This window comes from Protopterus annectens, chromosome 8.part0 (genome assembly GCF_019279795.1).
Source record: "Protopterus annectens isolate FY-2018-M chromosome 8.part0, PAN1.0, whole genome shotgun sequence".
In the NCBI taxonomy this organism is placed as follows: domain Eukaryota; kingdom Metazoa; phylum Chordata; order Ceratodontiformes; family Protopteridae; genus Protopterus; species Protopterus annectens.
The window spans coordinates 354807010-354824913 of record NC_056741.1 but is presented as its reverse complement, the minus strand read 5'-3'; positions in this window follow the sequence as shown (position 1 = coordinate 354824913).

The following is a 17904-nucleotide window of genomic DNA, read 5'->3' as shown; positions in this document are numbered from 1 at the left end:
GTTAAAAGAAACTATAAACAAGCTGAAAATATTTCAGGAGAGAACAAAGAAATAATGAATTGTTGTCCCTTAAAACTGAACTGGCTATAGAAAAAAAAATTAAGATAGCATCTTATTTAAGATCTCCTAGATATATAAAAAATAACACAAACATAATTAAATTTCAGGCAAATACTATTATTAAAGAGAAAAGGATCTCATAACAAATAAATTAAATTCAGATGTTGGACATGTACTAGAAAATTTTAGAAATCATTACTGACTTTAAAATCAAAAAGAAATAAAGAAAATAATTTAATAGTCAATATTGATCAACCTTTAATTAAAAAAAAAGGAATCTTCATCACAAAAATAAACTTATTAAAACTTGTTTCTATACAAGAAATTAAACAAAAAATGCAAGTTATTAAATCTAATAAATCTAAGAAATCCCTTAGACATGATGGAATATATATATATATATATATATATATATATATATATATATATATATATTATTTCTGCAAAAAGTTATAATAAACTTACATAATCGATTTATAAAAGTACAACTCACTGACTTTATATATGCACACATATATATATATATATATATATATATATATATATATATGTGTGTGTGTGTGTGTGTGTGTGTGTGTGTGTGTCTCCTAAAAGATGAATCTCACTCCCCCTCCATAGCAAAGAATATCAGGAATGAATCTTCAAATCAGCGTGGAAAATTTGACTATGAAGAGTTCTGATAGAGAACCTGGAATGTGTAAATGTTTGCCCTGCAACTATTGTGGATATCTGGATAAAAGAAAGTTTATTTGTGCTTGGGAAAACAAGTTAATTTATTTGTGCATGGAAAAAGAAGTTAAAAGTCCTATGCATTTTTATTTGTAAATCTAGATTTATAGTCTATATAGCTGCTTCGACCACATGTCCTGCCTTTTATGTAGGAAGGACTAAAAGATGAATTACACTATTAAATTTATGAATACATGCATACTGTAGAAGTGAAAATCAGATTTAAGAAATCTTTTGGCCAAGCACCTTACCAACGTTTGCTTTTTATTCTCTATTATTGTTCAATTAAAGCATTCCCAAAATAGTCTTGATGCCAAAAAAGATTTGGATTTGAGGGAATATTTGTGGCAACTTAAACTGGCAGCATGCTATTACTCTGGTTTAAATGACAAAGGGAATGTTAAGGTCTTTTTTAATGAAGGATGACACTTAGGCATTAGCATGAATCATGTGATTAACTTGTAAAGTATTTACTGTTTGTAATTCTTTTTATCTCAGTCTGAAGAATTTCCATGTTAGGAAGAAAAGTGCTGAGTATTCAAGTATCTGAGAATAAAGGGATTTTATTTTGATTATTTTGTTTATTTTATTTCAATAATTTCTTCAATTGGATAACTTGATTTAGAGTTGGTTTGCTTTTGATGGTGAATCCAAGCATGCAGAATTCACTGCAGTCTATTTCTGGTTTTCCTTTGTTAACTTCAGGTTTTGTCATTAACAGCAGAGAACGTATCATTAATAAAGTTCCAGGTGTTAAAAGTATGACCACCACATCTGGCAACAGTAAGAGTTCTAATTGATGATGATGTTATTTTCGGCTGTTTATCTTTGCTTTCCAACCCAACTGGAACACATCCCACAGCAGAAATAGTGACCGAATTTAATTTAACGGCTGAATTCCATATTCTTGAAAAAGACTTTCTTAAATTAAAGAGACTGTAGTGGGATGTTTTGTTCCTTGAAGCGAGTTCCAAGAGGTTTAAGAATGCCAGCAAACAGTGGATACCTGAGAATTTATTAGTAAAGTGGAAAACATTGAATGAAAGAAATGGCTTGGAGTATGCTGAGCATAATAAAAGGTCAGTTCAGGAATTGAATAGTATAATTAAAGTATAGTACCCTAAGCTCAAAGTGGCAAGCCAACTATTACAGCTAATTTTGAGTCCAAAATGGTCAGTATAGAGCAGAAATTAATAGTAGAGAATGACACTCTTAAAAAGAGATAGCTTAACTAAGCTAACTTCTTTGAGTCAGTCACCAGAGCTGTGGATGAAGGCAAGGTAGTTCATACAGCCTACCTTGATCTGGCCAAGGCCTTTGATACCATTCTCCACTCAGGAATCATAGAAAAACTCACTAAGCTAGGCATCAATCCCTATATCACTAGGTGGGTTGCAAACTGGCTCACAGGTAGAACCTACAGTGTGAAAGTAGCTGACTCCAAGTCAGACTGACAACCAGTCACAAATGGAGTTCCACAGGGTTCAGTCCTGGGTCTTCTCCTGTTTGGTATCTACTTCTCTGATGTCCAGGCCAACATGAAGGGACTCTGGCTGACAAAGTTCGCAGATGATTGCAAGTTGGGAACTATTATTAACTTTCTGAGTGATATTGATATCCTACAGAAAGGCCTCAATGACACCAACGACTGGTGTCAGAACCATGGCCTTAAGCTTAATGCCAAAAAATGTGTCGTCATCCTCTTTGGGAAAAACCCAGTTCCCATGAATTACCACATCGATGGTAGTCCACTGAATACAAAAGGCGTTATAAGAGATCTGGGAACACAGGTAGACAGCAACCTCTCATTTGACCACCACATTGCCACTGTGGTCAGAAAGTCCTTCTATGTGGCACATCTCATTACTAAGGATTTTGCATCCAGGAAGAAAGAGGTCATTGTTTCCCTCTACTCTTCCCTCATTAGGGCAGTCATTGAGTACAATGCCCCATTTGGCATGTACCTTACTAAACGACTACAACAACTGGAGAGGCCTCAAAAGTACCTCACAAAGAGGATCCTAGGCCTTAAACATTTGTCCTATATGGACAGACTAAAAAACTCCAACTATTCTCTGTCTCATATCACCTACTTAGAGGCAATCTCTGCTTAACTTACAAAGCCACGTCTGACCCATCCCTGCTAGAAATGCTACATCTAAAGAAATCCCAATCCCTCTGCACCACACGCTCCAGAGACCTCAACTTCATTGCCCACAATCAAAAGAACATGCTGGAGGGACAGGGTCATAACCCAGAGACTGCCCATGCTGTGGAATAGACTTCCCATACATATCAAGCACAGAACCTCACTGGCCCTCTTCAAGAGAAATTTTAATGAGTGGTTGGGAAATAGAAAATTCACCCCAGGGATCAGTCCAGTGGCTTTACTCACAGAGGCACTGAGAACTAATATCGGGTGGCACCATGCCAGGCTAATCCTATGGGCTAGGCTTGTAAAGGCCCCAGGGCCATTAGCCTAGTACACACCTATGAACCTATGAACATGATCAGAGAAATTATGAGAGAAGTGTTGTTTTTTTTACATAGCAGAAAACTGCAACTGGGCCGAATAGCCATTAGAGGACAGCAGTCCTCTGGCACCATAGAAGAGAGTTACAGGTAAAGAAGTGCAAAGCTCTGGCATTTATCATTCCAAAAGACTGAGGGATAAAATAAATAATTAAAGATTTTTCAACTATCAGTGGAAAATCAGAAATGCCCACAATTTTCAACACATCACTCACTTAATGGAAGTGTACCAGGATGAAGGTACAGGGAGCAGAACCTAGGATCATGTAGCAGCAGAAATATTGAATAATTATAAGCACAAAAGTTACTGGCATTATTGTAGAACAGTACTTTTCCAGTCGGTCTGCACAGAAGTGGGCATGCCTTGTGTGATTGACATGTCTTGGCTGTGCTGCAAACAAGGAGTGCAGGGAGGACTACAGGTACAACAACTAATTTTACTAATTTTACTGACATCACGAGCTGGATGCATAATACTGATGCGTTTACCTTTACAAACTTAAATGCAACTATTTCACATGCTGAAGGAAACAATAATTTTTCGATCTCAGAAAAATTGAAACTGTTTGACAGTAAAGTTTTGATACTTAAAAAACTACAATTAGAAACAGCTTACTTTAACCAATGTATACGTGAGGGGCTTGTACCGAAAGGTCTGAGAAATGCTTTTGCACCTTCAGGACTGCTTAGGAACCCTTTATTTTTTACTGACTTAAAAGAGTTGTTTCAGGCACAAGGTATTCAGTTGCTCCAACTCATAATTAAACATTATGAGCTTTATGTGCAACAACTTATTGTGGAAATTGATTCACTAGATAAACAGTTGAAGGAAGATTTAAATTTTACATCATTCAAAGTTGACTATGACCACAAGTATTGAAGTCATGTTGGTCAAACTGAAACAAAACAAAGTTAAAAAGCTTACAAGGGATAGGCAAGCATATCAAAGTGAAAAAGCCTACCCCAAACTTTGTTTTATTGAGCGGAATGATGTAAATAGGGGAGCTACAAATACCTTGACTAATACTGAAGGAACGGACAACACGATTTATGACGTTGATGATGAATTCCTAGATGAGGAACCTTCAGTTTCTAATTCAAATACAGGTCCAAGACGTAGCAGTAGAATTAAAGGGCAAAATATTAATAACAAAAACAATAACAACAATTTTTTAGGCCAGCGCAATCACAGAACTGGAACTGAACTTAAAAAACCAAAAAGAGTCTGGAACTGATATTCTGACTTTCAATTGCGTTGACGTCACAGTTGAAAGTAGTGTTAGTTTTAATGACTCTTTAGAGTCCACTCCAGCACCTCAAAGGGCTCCAACAATAATGCTGAATCGAGAAGCTGACTTTAAAATTTATAACTTCACAGAATATGATTTAGCTGAGGAGCTTATAGAGTTACTGGCATACTTTTGTACCTAGTAAATTTGGTGATATCTCAAAGGAATTGATTAACCTGAAATGTTTTGTTCAAAACTTAATCTGAAACTGTATTTTAACAGTGAACCTACCATTCAGGACACTTTCCATTCCTTGATACTTCCTAGTGTATTTAATCCACCTTTGCATCCTTCATTAATACACTTTGAACAGGCTTGTGAGGTTGACTTGAGACACTTATTTAGTAGCAAGTTTAAAAGGTTTACCTTATAAATTTAACACTACTAAAGTCAACTCAAATGTTAGATGACCTGTGTAAAATGCCCGTGAGGCTTCTTAAACCTGATAAAGGTGGTGGACTGGTGATTTTGGTCAGGATATGTACACAGATAAAATGTACACTATCTTAGAATCACCAGCGGCTTCCTTAATGAGATCCAAGGAGCACATAATAGGTTGAGAGGGTATTTTCGAGATTTATACCTTGAAGGAAAAATCAATTTGGATATTTACAACTATATTGATATAACATTCCCAAAAATACCTGTTATGTTCGGCATACCAAAAGTACATAAAGATCTCTTTAATCCACCGATGAGGGCATTAATTGATGGAAGGTCATCTATGACTTATTTTGTGCTAAGTTCTTGGACAGTTTATTGTCCAAATACTTAGTCCAATTCCTCTTATTTGTAAGGATTCATGGAGCTTCTTAGAGGCTATCAACTTACAATCTTTCAACGCTGAGGTTAATTTCCTCACCGTAGTTGATTTATACACCTCAATTCCCCATCAAGAGGCCCTTGAATGGACAGCCCTTCTATTAGGTGAATTGCAGGTCTCAAGAAATGAGACTGATGTCATTCTAATGGACATTGTGTTATCTTCGAACTATTTTATGTTCGATAAAAATACTTTTGCAAAAACAAGGAGTTGCAATAGCAGTAATAGCGAACTTTACATGAGTTACTGGGAAAACATTCTGTCTTTTCGTCACCAGAATTAAAGGCATCGATTAGATATTATACACGATGACATTTTATTTTGTTTGATGGTAATGAGACAAGCCAATACATTTGTCACCAATATCAATAACACTTCTGAATTTCTTAAATTCACCTATAATTTTCAACATCCTGTATTGATTACTTGGATGTTAAATTAATTAAGGATTTTGACACTGGATCTTTTGTTTCAAGGATATATAGAAAATGTAATACATTCTTGCATTTTCTAGCCACCACCCTATGAAACAGAAAAAGCTGTAGTAAAAGGTCAACTCGTTAGGGGGATGTCCATGGAAATATTTTATGAGGAAAGTGATTTGCTGACGGATATGTTTTTAAAAGGAAATATCCGTTGGAATTTATTGAAAATATTTTCAAAGAGGTAGAAATGAAGAGAATTAATGGATTCTATAGCCCAATTTTGGCCACATTGACAATGAACAATACTATAGCCAATACTAGCTCTCCACAACCTATTGCGCTAAGTCCGACAGTAGATGAAAATTTATTGGGATCTAAAATTTCTCTGATTCTACACTTTGTTATGTAACTACATACAGTTTTGATTCAAGCCAAATATTAGCCATGGAAGAATTGGGACTTTATACTAAGTAATCCCATTTTCATTAAATAATTTGGTCATTTTCCTACTTTTGTTTTAGAAGGAATAATAATTTGAAAGAATTATTACAAAGAGACATCTAAATTTTACAACAAGAGATTAGGCATGTATCCAAGTGGTTAGTGTAACAGAAGAAAAAAAACAAAGGCAGGGCAGACTTATAGAGTAAAAGGACAATAGTTCGATATCAGAAAACCCCTAAACTGTGAAAGCAAGTCCGTGGTCTATATAGCGATTTCTATATAGGAAAGACGGACCAATTAATAACAGAAATGAGAATAACGCTTGCTAAACACATTATTGACCAGCCAGGACATAGCTTTTCATTCATGGCAATTGACCAGATAAAACAACCTGTTAGAGGTGGTCCTTTCAAGTTATTATTGGAAATCTTAGAACTTGAATGGCAGTTCAGGACTGATTCATTTTATTACCCTGGTTTGAATGAAAGTTGCAACATTTTACCAGTGTTGAAATTAAGAAGTTACCTGAAAGTTTGTATTTGTTAGAGATGTATTTGTTAGAGATGTGTGTACCTGTGATACACATTTTTTTTACAATAATTTTTTTACAATAACTTTTATAACTCCTTAAGTTGCATCACATATATACTTTTTAGGTTGCACATTTTTCTCGTGCATTATTTGATTATATTTATGAATATTTTTAAATAAGTACCTATAGATGGTTACTATATGTAACACAATGCATTTTGTAAAGACTATAATATACTAAAGCATTTTTAAAGTAAGTTTGACCTATTATGTGTTAATGTGGTAGAGTATCTCCTAGTATTAAATCGTATCTCCTAGCACGAAAGCGTATTTCCATGAGTTTAAAGTATCATTACTATTTTAGATATTACTATTATTAGGAGTCAATACTGGTGTTGACTGTAATATTATATGCTTATGCATTCTTTTTAATTGAATTTTAATATAATATAATGTTTTGTCATAGCGTATTTTGTAATGCAAGTTGACATAGCTGAATTTTAAATTTGTGATTGACACACCTTCTGACATCACTTCCTATTTGAACGTTTTAAAAGAAAAAGAAATCTATTACTGTTTTGTTCTCTGATGAAGCTGAGTATCTTACCGTTACTAATAAATTTCACGTTAAGAATCAAAAAAGAATCATTATTGGAGTAGTGGTCAGTTCCTTACAACTGCTATTTTGTCTGGAGCAAGGTTTCCGTGCCATTTTTTGTTGTTTACACTTGTGTGATTGACATGCCAAATGACTGTGATGTCATATGCAAATGATGCATGATTGACTGTCATGCAGATATGATAGTAACATCATGCATACATTGGTCGTGGTACAGAGCAGAACAGAAATTTTACCCTTTTCCTCAATGTAGTGCAATTGTGGAGTTGGTATGTTTAATTTGTGGGGAGTGGGGTTGCAGGGGGGACTTGGCCGCAACAAAAACTTAAAAATATATATTACTTGGAGTTATACTGCTGTTTCTTTAGCATTAGGTAATCGTAGTGCCCCCTCAAGCTAACGTGCCAAATACCTGATGAATATTCATGCAGCAGGGGAAGACATCAACATGAATATTCATTCATTATTCGAATACATCAAGGGGTGTTGGGTTTTGTGAGGGGTTTAGGTGGGACTTACTACTGGGCACCTGGAGACGTACAATTCTACAACATCATCAAGTTATGTGCAGAATCAAAATAGATTCCAACAGAACAAAATGAGAAAGAACTGGGATTAGCAGGTATTGTTTCAAATGTTCAAGGTTTTCCTTTCAAGATTAATTTATCGGATACAGTTTTAAATAAATTTGAGGGTCTTTTGTGCTGACTCAAAGAGCTAAATATGATGAAACATGCAACTGTATAAGGGTCTATGCCAAAAAATTGAATTTTTAAGTATATTTTTGCTTAAGCTATAAATTCAGAGTTGGGTTTTAGGAACCCTTGTATCAATAACCCTCCATTAAGACCTGAATTAGAAGTTTTTTTGAGAAAAAAAAAAACAGAACAAGATGCAAGATGTTTGTTAAAGCATGTCTATGAATAGGTTTTACAGTTTAACAGAGCTAGAGAGATAGTCTTTACATAAATTGAGAAACAATGCTAATATTCTTGTAACTAAAGCTGATAAAAGCAATGCTCTTTTACTCAACATGAAATGTATAAGGCAAAAGTGCACGAATTGTTAATGATACCAATTTTTATGAACGGGTCATTTGAGCAGCTGTTTGGTATGTGTGCGTGTGTGCACTTGAGAAAAAATAGTGATCACCTCTTTGCGAATGCTAACATGCAGTCAGTTACTTGTACATAAATACAAAAACCTGCCATATGGTGACAGGTCCTGTTTGTTGACTAAACGACAACCTATGTCCTTTAGTCAAATGGTACAGTTGTCAAAAAACATCACAGGGAAGGAGCAAGATTATGTTGCAGTGGGGTTGAGGAAATATTTCCTTTTACCTACTGCTGTCTAATGTTGGCATTAGCCTAGATAAAGTTTTGGTGGTGTGGTGGAGGTATTTCCCCCAAGCTGGAACAAGAACACACATTCATCTAGATACTTAACTGAATAAACAACCTGAAACTTTAAAAAAGTATCTTTATTCTTTCTACAGGGAGGACATCAGAGAGTTTTTCTCTTAGATCTGCTATCTAAAGTGATTTTATCTGGATTAACCCTTTATACTCTGTTTCGCATTAGTCCTGTCACCCTCTGGGTCACAGGTGGGATACCAGACCTGACTTGAGCTTTCTGGATTACCTCTGTTTTCCAAGGTGAGTGGGTGATGCAGTAGTGCAAATGTAAAATTACATTTGTGGTATTCATTAATGTGTTACAGAAACTGTTTTAACACTGAAAAGAAATGTGGCAACTGAAAAGTAAAAAGGATGCCCTTGTATCTCAGTCACTTTATATAACTGTCATAAGAAATGTCTAGGATACAAGTAATTCCTGCCACAAGTCTACAGTCAATTAGATCAATGTAGTGGTATATAATTATGTGGAGTCAAGTTAGCGGATGTCTACTGAAATGTGTTTCAACCATGTGTTCTAATTATAAATACTGTGAGTGTTACATTTCAGAAAATTCCCGTAAATCTGATGTATAGTGATTTTGAACTGTATATTTAAGAAATAGTGGTATGATGGAAATGCCTGTATGCAAAAACTGTTACACAGACCTTCAAAATTTGATCTGTAAATTTTGTCTCACTATTTTTTTGACTTATGAGTTTATTATAAATATAATATTGCTCCATTTTGGAAACATGCCCCATTTATTTATTTTATTTATTTGCATTTGTTAACCAGGAGTGTCATTAATGTCATTAATGATCACCCATGACATTTATGATCAAAAACAAGCAAGATTAAATTATCAGATCCGATTTTGAAACTCACTGTGACAATATGTTGTAGGTATCTAACCCCTCACATTCCCTACCTACTGTAAATGTACTACCTCCAAGAAGACTGGACCTCAGTGTTAAGGGGAACTGCCCAATTTATAGCAGTCTTCATCTTTATATTCCATTGATATGTATTGCACATTAGTAATCACACTTAAAAGTGTGAAGTCCCTAATATCTCCTGCCTCCCTCCACTCAGAGCTGGAGACCCACAATAGTTTTCTAAAATTAAGGACAAAAAAAAGACGTGTACTCTTGGCAAAGAGCTTTCAGGTTTCACCCACCCTAGCTGTGGCACTCCCCTACCCTGAGCTAAGGACCTAAAAAAAGATCTCCAGAAATGGGACAAGAAATATATACTCTAGGGAAAAAGCTATCATATTTCCCTCTCCCCTAGTTATGGATTTGTGTGTGTGTGTGTGTGTGTGTGTGTGTGTGTGTGTGTGTGTGTGTGTGTGTGTGTGTGTGTGTGTCTGTTTCTCTATCTATATCTCTCTCTTTCTATAAATATATATATATATATATATATATATATATATATATATATATATATATATATATATATATATATATATATATATATATATATATATATACATATACACATAAACACACACATACACAAATACACATATGATTCATCTGTATAATTATTTTCTAAGAAATTCAATAAACATGTATACATGTATACACTTGTATGATTAAAAGAAAGTTAATGAATGATTTCTTCTGATAGTAAGGGGAAACTCATTCCCTAATCTTGAAACGTGTTGTATAATGTAGCTGTCACATTTTATTGCATTATGTTTTCTGATCATACAATATACTCTTCTGATTTAGATAAACACTCAGTCACACATCTTAAAGTTGACTTTAATGATAGTGCTGTTCTTTTAATGATTTGATAATTTATTTAGTAATCATAATTAAAGTCCTTTTTGCCAAATTGTTATCGAAGATGAGATCATTACTAGCTATGCTCAGTATACATGATGTAACCTGTTTTTGTGTATTATGCTGGATGTACTGTATTTGTATAACTTGATGTTGGAGCTTTTCTCCCCGGGCCTCCGCTGAAAATGGACCTGGTCCAGTCGGAATTTCCCGGTTAACAAATGTAAAATAAAAAATAAAATAAATGTTTGTGCATATGCATTTGTAGATAATCCTAGAGAAATTCAACATCTTTTACTGAAGCAATTACATTACACAGTTTGCAGCCATTGGTATATTTTTTTATCCACAGCCCATTTCCTACTTGTATATGCAAGAAGAATCCAACTGTGGTGGTGGTGCTGCGGTAGCGTTGTCGCCTCACAGTAAGACGTTGTCCTGTTCGATTCTCAGCTAAAACATCTTCTGTATGGAGACATGCGTGAATGGGCGTACCTTTGTTGAAGGTTGTGCATCAGAGCTGGCAACTCAGAATGTAAAAATCTACTGCCAATCATTAGCGGACCGGAGTTCCACTGTGGCGACCCCTAACCAGGAAATGCCAAAAGATACAACAACATATGCAAGAAGAATCCAAAAAGAAATGGTCACAATACACATTGTCATGGGTCACCACTAGTAAACCCTGTTGAAACAGGCAGGTAAACCCTACCTTGATCTGCTTTTTCCTTTGTTACTTACATGATACACCACTGATATATTCTGTTGTGATAGACAAGTAACACCACCACCATGACTTGTGTTTTACCCACTGAATGGTATATGAGTTGGCATTTATTGCCATTAATTTGTCAGTAATTCTATTATATGAGTTAGGGTCAAATGCCTTAACAAGCCCAAGATAAGTAGCAGAGGTGGGAATATTACCTACAGGTGGGGACTGGGACTTGACTTGCAACAGTGAGGATGTAGCTGGGAGATCTAGAATAGAAAATAAAACAACAGGGTAGATTTCTGAAGAAATGTATGAAAATATTCGCTGTGGAAGACATAAATTTAGTAGTATGAACTCAGAAAGAAATTATATATTTTCCCCAAGGTACAACAACTGGGCTACACTAGACAGAAATAATATTGCCCAGGAACATCTGCATTTAATTGAAAGCTTCAATATGCATCCAATAATTATTTCAGATCATGCACCAATAACAACTAGGATGACACTGGCTCTTCCTCACCCACCTAACTGTTAAAAGAAATAATTTAAGGAATGGGTACTTGAAATTATTTAAGCGTTATTAGTTATAGCTAGTAAGTGGGACAAAATGAAAGTGGGCTTTAAAAATAAGGTAGAGATAAAAGAAAAAGAGATATGGTTTAGAAGTAACATGGATTCTTTAGAGGGACTGAAAAAGGTTAAAGGGTTGCAGAATAAGGAGAATCTCAAAGAACAAGAAGAGGCACAATTGCAGAGTGCTAAAGAAAAAATAAGGGAGCATCCGGATAATATGCATGAAGTTAGAAAGACTGCTTTTAAGCAACTGTTTATATATAAAAAAAAATATATATATATATATATATATATATATATATATATATATATATATATATTAATTTATTTTGGTTTTAAAACAAAGCAACTGTTTTTTTTATAACTCCAGAGCATAAAAACTTTTGGCACAATGACTTAGATAACAGAAAGCAGAAAGGGTTGTTGTCAAACTTGGGAACCTTATAAAAAGAAAAAAAAAACAGAAATCCTGCACAGGTATTAGAGATATTTCAGAAATTTATGAAAATTTATATAAAATGGAGAAATGTGGAAATCAAGAAAGAGCAGAAATGGAAATATTTATGGAAGACTTAAGTGTGCGAAGGTTAGAGGTAGATCACACTCAACAATTTAAGATAGAAGGTGGTGAGGTAAAAACAGTGAGTATCATCAATCTGCAAGAATATCTCCAGGAATAGATGGTATTGTGGAAGTTAGGAGTGAAGAAACTGATAAAGATCAGGAAGGTTTTGTTTAACTGTATTTTAAAAGGAGGGGGAAGTACCAACACTCTGGCAGAAAGCTGTGGTGACTATAATACCTAAAGAGAGTAAAGACCTATCAGATCCAACTTTATATAGGTCCATTTCAATTTTAACCCATGATTGTAAAGTGTTTCTGTCTATAATAGCTAAAAGAATGGCAATACCAAGAATGGCAATACCTTTGTCAAAATTGATAGATATGGATCAGTGTGGTTTTGTGGAGGTGAGGAAAACAGTTGACAACACTAAAAGAACAATGATGATTCAGAGGGAAGCAGATTGCAAGAAAATACTCCTGTTGTTTTAGGTCTTGATGCAGAGAAGGCATTCAACAGATTAATATGGGATTTTATCAGTATGGCAATGGAAACATTTGCATTCACTGATACAATAATAATGTTAATTAGGAGGATCTATGAGAGATCAGAGGCAAAAATTAAAGTGGGTGGTTCCTCTCTGGCAAGTTGAATCTGACTAGAGGAGCCAGGCAGGGTTTTCCTTTTCCCCTTTGTTATTTTCTTTGTACTTAAATCTAATGGAAAAGAAAATAAGAATCTCAGAAATTCAAGGATACAATTGGTGTAGTAATCAAGAAAAGCAGACTTTATTTGCAGACAATATTATTTAGTACAAGATTAAATGAGAAAAGGACATCTCAGTGTTGTGGAACATTTTGAGACTGTAAACTATGCACCTACACATGGATATGTGAGAAATGACTAAAAAGATAATACAAAAACTGAGAACCTGGAAGTTCTTGTGTATGGACAGCAAGATACAAGCAGTGAAAATATTTTTAGTTAACTACACGGGTTAGGCATATTAGACATATTTTTATCAACCAGAGGAGGAGTCGTGGACAATAATTAATAGAGAGTTGCAGGAATTTTTGTGGGACAAGAGTCAAGTCAATTGGGATAAACTGATCCTTACAATATAACAAGATTTTTAGAATTACCTGTTTTGAAGGGATATTTTAGACCTACACAGTTTAGGCCCAGATAATGTAACACAAACAGAAAGTTATAATTCATAGTGGAAATGAATGGTAATGAAGCAGGGGGTCCAAGAAATAGGGAGAGAGAAAGAGTGGAATCTTGGATGCGGAGCCTTAACAAGAATAACAGCCATACAGAATATTATATTCATAAAGAAGTAGAAGGTATTCTAACAACTTAGCTAACATGAGACTGGAGAATGACTGCAACTAGGGGTACAGACAACAGGCAAGAGGGGGTTGGAATTTACTAGAGAAAACTGGCAAAGGAACTAAGGTATTGACAGCAAATAACTAGAGAGGGAATGGTAATAGAATGGGAAGAGGTCAAGAAGACATTTGGCCTACAGTCTCGAGATTGCCTTCCTTCTCAGGATTTGATATCAGAATATAGGCAAAGAGAAAGGGATAGGAAAATTATAAGTGGAAGACCTGCTCTGGTAGAGTTTTTTAGTTGAAGTTAGAAGAGAAGCTGCTGTTAAAAAGGGATAATTAGTAGGAGGTTAGAAAAGATTGGTAAAAGAGAGATTGGATAAGCAATCCACAAAGAAACAATGGGAGGACATACTGTATATATGGCTCCCAAAGAAGATTTAGGAATTTTGCCTGGAAGTGATTGCACAGGTATTTTTATACTCTAGCAGACTAAAAAGAATGTATCCTCAGGAAGCTGCCAAATGTTGGAGTAATGATGGGAAAGAAAGAGGAAACTGGGAACATATATTTTGGGAGTGAAATGAGCTGTCAGACTTTAAAAATGAACTACAGAGAACTCTGTCAGAAATATTGGCGAGCAAATCGGTGCAGCTAAGAAAATGATAGCTTGAGCTGGGATACAGAATCTGAATTGCCTAGACATAGTAAGGCCTTGTTAAGTTTAATTCTGATGGCTGCCATAAAAGCAATTGCTAGAAAATGGAAATCAAAGTCTAAAGCAACTGTATTTGAGATACTAGATATCATAACAAAAATAAAATAATTGGAATTGGACTCCTTAGAAAACCATAGGAGCAAATTACAGTAAATTCTTACTTAACCGGCACCCATGGGGATTGGTAGATGCCAGTTAAGTGCATGTTTCAGTTACTTGAGATATGCTTTGTGATTTTTTGATTGGCTCGTATACTGACATACCAACCAATCAAAAATTGCAAAGCAGAGCTTCTTCTGTTCAATGCGGTACATCCCGCTGTACTGCATTGAACAGAAGAGGCTACTCTTTGCCATTTTTTTATTGCCTCGTATGGTGGTATATGAGCCAATCAAAAATCGTAAAGTGGAGTCTCTTCTGTTCAATGCAGCACAGCAGGCTGTTGCGCATTGAACAGAAAATTCTCCCCTTTGGGAACTGTTCCATCTTGAGTAGAAGTGGCTCCACTTTGTGATTTTTGATTGGCTTGTATGCTGGCATACGAGCCATTCAAATGCCAGTTGCTTAAGATTGCCGGTTGCTTGAGACCCGGATAACGGGGATTTTACTGTACATAGAAAAAGTGGAAATTCCGGGAACAATACATGTAGAATAATGTTTTGGAAGAGGAGTCAGACTTAAGGGAAGGCAGGAATTGAACAATTTATGTAATGTTGGGTTGATGATAGCTGTACAAAATAATATATGTGGTGCATAATGTCTGTAACTGAGAACATCTTAATGTGATTTGTTTTCATTTATATAAATGTTAAGTTTCCTCATGTCTTAAGTGATAATTTAATAAAGCTGTTAAAAAAATCATCAGAGATTAGAAAAAATAAGCAGCAGTGATATAGTTATGGTAAGCAAAGGAGGAAGCTTTCCTAAGCCCAATGTACCAAGCGGCATAATCTGCAGGTGTGGAATTTTTTTTTTTTTTTTTTTTTTTTGGTCCTCAGCTTTTAGAAGACTTTTTTTTGCCTTGAGTTCTAGTTTGGAGAACTTATCAGAGTACCAGATAAAATCCTATGGTTTTGATAAGCAGCATGCATTGTCAGTACTTTCTTCATCAGTAAAAAGAGAATCCCACAGTTTAATAACCAGAATGTATGTTATCAGTTTGATTGGGAGTCAGGCTTGTGTTTCACACAGTAACAACTGACTCCCATATTTCTAGTCATTAGTCTGTAACTGCTGACTCTTTTTTCATATAAGACTGGGATTGTTGTTTCCCATGTTTTTTTTTCATTTCTCCAAAACAATGCAACCTGTGAGTTGGCATATGTATGTAGTAAGGGAATAGGGGATGCTTTTTGCTTTAGATTTCTCACTTTGAATGCTTTTCACATTTGAATGACTTCTCTTTTTGTGTCTACAGCTTTTATGGTAATATCTATCAACTGCTATGATTTAGACAGTATGATTTTGGTCCTTACATTTAGCCTTGCTCTTCTTAAATTTCTGATGTTCCTCATACAGTGAGATTTTTTATGGATACATACCTCATTAAATAAATAAATTAAGGCTGTACAGACTTCCTACCATTAACTACATAAGGTATATAACTTAAAGACCTTCTGTTGTGAAAAATTAGAAATCATTCCTCTTTCTAACCCCTGCTATGATATTTAAAGTCAAATGCTATGATTTTAATGCTTGGAGTTTAAGAGATATGTTGATAGTCGATCACAAAGGAGTCAAACTCTTGTCAGGGAGCCACTTGGTTCCAATTCATCTGTGGTTAACAGAGCAAACAACAGATGCAAGGCAGCAAACCAGACTCGGAAAGCCTGGAATGTACAAGAAAAGTTCACAGATCTGAGGTGAACCCCTGATTTGCAACAGCAGACAATATTATGTCAAGGTCGTCTGTGGTGAATCATATGTAGTCAGCCACCAAATAGTGCAACAAAGAAAGAAAGAAAGATAAAGTCAGGTCCTCCCCAAAATATCTCCTTCTTCCTTAACTACAAATAAAGCAAAACTTGGGCACTGGAGATCTTAAGCCACTGATATGGTTAACAGAATTAAAACAGGATGGCTATGCACGATAATAAGATACTAATATTTTACCTGTTCCATCTTCCATAATTGAAAACTCCACTTCAAGCACCCTCTGCATGTCTCTGCTTGTCACGTTAAATCTGTCTGTGTTCACAAGCAAGGAGAAGCAGCCATCTTTATCTGTCTGCAACATAAAAAAGCATCATCTTCATCATACACCATATCACCAGATGGTATTGTGTCTTCTTCTACAGAGCATGTTTGAGAGCAAAAAGAAATTATCAAAGCCTTTCATGAATGTCCAGTGTGTCTGTAGTATGTAAGCAGCTCAGGCTGAAGTATAAACCTGTAAATAATTAGTACTACTGAGATAACCTTAAGTAAATAAGGAAGTTGGTGATCATAAACCAGATGAGTTCAAGAGTGATGTCAAACACTAGTATCTGTATTCATGAAAAATTCTATACCACACAGAGGAGGCAAATGCTTTTTGGCACTGATCTGCCAAGAACCATATCATGTAACACTTAATAAATAAAATTAAAATATCTCTATGGTGATAAAGCGGAGGGTCCCTCTATGTGTGCCATTCGCCCTCACTACATGACATGTACTGAAGCTTATATGCATACAGCAGCACATGTATTACAAACAACCCTCCATCCCTGTCCAATCCCAGACACACATTTAGTACATTGTAAATCACAACCTGTTGCAATTCATTCCCTGATATGCACATCTCTCACCACCATTGCAAGTTAGTTCCTGATTTCTGTAATATTATTCCTTTCCATGCAGTCATGTTTCACACACACAATATTTATAGTACTCCTGCAACTTTTAAGTAACATTCCTACCATTAATCTAAATGAAACAGTCTATCTCCTTGCTGTTATATCTAACTTAACAACTTCTTAAAAATGTCCACACCCTATGTAATCCAGTCCCATACATGCACAGTGCAGCTGCCCCCATCTGCTAAGCAGACTCGTCACACAATCATATTTCTTCTCCCTGTAAGTTAGTCATTCTCAGTGACACTATTGTAGAACCCCACCACCAATGCTGTGCTGTGCATTTCTTAAATCCATCCATTCATTCATTCATTTGTTTATTCATTGTACAACACACACTATCCAGTTCAGGTATGTAAGGATACATGATCCTATCTTGACATTCAGTAGGTGCAAGGCAGAGAGAACAATTCTAGATGAATTCCAGTCCATCACAGTATGCACACATAAATTCACTGTACAAACACACACACACACGCACACACTTACACACACACACGCACACAGACAGACACACACACA